General features: G+C 31.8%; 1 pseudogene across 2 annotated transcripts; it reads left to right on the top strand.

Moving 5' to 3' along the window:
- The first annotated feature begins 238 nt into the window (after positions 1–238).
- LOC104711828 (protein LITTLE ZIPPER 4 pseudogene) lies at positions 239–1,653 on the top strand (annotated as a pseudogene). Of its 2 annotated transcripts, none has more exons than XR_755394.3 (2): positions 239–374; positions 1,253–1,653. The product of XR_755394.3 is annotated as a protein LITTLE ZIPPER 4 pseudogene, transcript variant X1 (transcript). The 2 variants fall into 2 exon arrangements; XR_002033434.2 differs by lacking the exon at positions 239–374 and adding an exon at positions 705–841.
- The last annotated feature ends 335 nt before the right edge of the window (positions 1,654–1,988 follow it).

The following is a 1,988-nucleotide window of genomic DNA, read 5'->3' as shown; positions in this document are numbered from 1 at the left end:
CAAGCAAGTAACTCCTTTTTTTTTTTTTTTTTTCTCTCTTTAACTTCTTTCTCTTTAATAAATCATCATCATTCACATGACGCAATATGCAACAAATCTCTTCTCTCTCTCTCTATCTCTCTTCTCGCGGCCGCCATATATGCATAAACACAACACAATGCATGATTGTTGTGTCAGGAGAGAGAAGGTTCTTTCTCTCCCTCTTTCTCTCTCTCTCTCTCTCTCTCTTTAGCTTTTGGGGATCTATATAACAGACAGTGTCTCACTTTGTTCTCTTTGTCCCTCTACCTTCCACACTTACACACAACGTAGCGTCTCTCTTTCTCTCTCCTTCTTCTTCGTTAACTCTGCTTCTCAACACTCCTTCCCAAAAGGTATAACCTTTTCTTTTTCCTTCTCCTCTCTCTTACTCGTAGTTTGTTTCTAGAAGCTTTACGTGAGTTCTCACACCCAAAACTCGTGTACCACAAGTTGGGTTCTTATCAAAATCCTCTGTTTGTTTCGTTCTCGTGCTTTACTATTGCTTTTGTGTTCATACATTAAGATAATAGCTGTATATGTAGTAACGTCACACGTAAAACTAACGTGAAGACAAACTCATTATTTTCTTTTTTATAGCAAAACTTTTTTTATCTTTTAATTTTTTCCTCAATGATGGAAAGTTTTAATCTTTATCCTTTCCTTTGAGATAGAGGCAACCGAAAGAAAAAAAAAATTGTTTGATTTTTTTTCTCTTATATAAATTAGTTTGTATCTCTACGATCATCATCTTTGTTTTGTTGCTTACTCTGTTTTTTTCTCGCGTTTCAAATATAATCATTACTCTTCTCTGTCCATAGAGGTTAAAAACATTTATAATTACTGCATATCATCATGATTACTTTGTTTTTATTTTTATCTCTTTACTTCAATTATTTTTTTCTTTCGTAGCTTTATCTTTTTTATCCTCCATACAAATTTATAATCATGTTCTTCTATCTTTGATCATTGAATTCATAAAAAGAAGGAATAGAAAAGAAAAAATTCACATTATTAGGATGAAAACGAAATAAATGCGACAAATAATTTTCTCCTAATGTAATTCACATCCGACGTGTGAAGCTGCACGACCCATGTGTGTTGTAATGATTTAACATGAACAATCATCATAACACAAGCTTTGGTTTTATTGATTATATCATTACTCTCTTTTTCTCTTTTGTTTTATTTCTTTCAAATTTTCATGATAATTGTGTTTTGTTTTTTCTTGTAGCAAGAAAGCAAAAAAAATGGAGAGGCTAAACTCGAAGCTGTATGTAGAAAACTGTTACATAATGAAAGAGAACGAGAGGCTAAGGAAGAAAGCTGAGCTTCTAAACCAAGAGAATCAACAGCTTTTGTTTCAGCTCAAACAGAAACTCTCCAAAACTAAGAACCCTAATGGATCAAACAATGACAACAAATCAAGCTCTGCTTCTGGACAATCTTGATTTCAAATCAAGAAGACGTTAGAGCAAAAAGATCTGGAATCCGTAGGAACAAAAAAAGAAGACCCAGCCTTTTTTTTTTTTTGGTTTTATTTTATTTTGTTTGGTGTAATGTAGGAAGATAACTAGTATCCAGTAGTACTGTAGTAGTAGTTATTATGAAAGGAAAGATTCTGTTTTATTACAAGAAGACAGTGTCTCTCTGTTAGTCTTCTCAGTCATATTTTTTACTTTTGTTTCTATTTTCTATGTTAATTAAAGATCTTATTGTGTGGGGTTTGGGACTTTAGGATATGGTTGATTCTTGGACTAACATTTGTACCATTTGCTCTCTATTTTATCAAATATTGTCAAGTCCATATCAATCAGTTATATGTATTGGGGACAAGTTATTCAATTTTTGTATAGTCTTGAACCTAGAAAAAGCATTCAATATTCAGTAAGATAGAATAAATCTTAACTATATCATTACACAAAAAAAAAAAAAAAATTGACCATTCTCTCTAAAATAGTTGAATTGAT

This window comes from Camelina sativa, chromosome 9 (genome assembly GCF_030686135.1).
Source record: "Camelina sativa cultivar CO46 ecotype springtype chromosome 9, ASM3068613v1".
Classification (NCBI taxonomy): Eukaryota; Viridiplantae; Streptophyta; class Magnoliopsida; order Brassicales; family Brassicaceae; genus Camelina; species Camelina sativa.
Note: the sequence above shows the minus strand (reverse complement) of the source record. Positions and strands in the feature narration are given on the sequence as shown.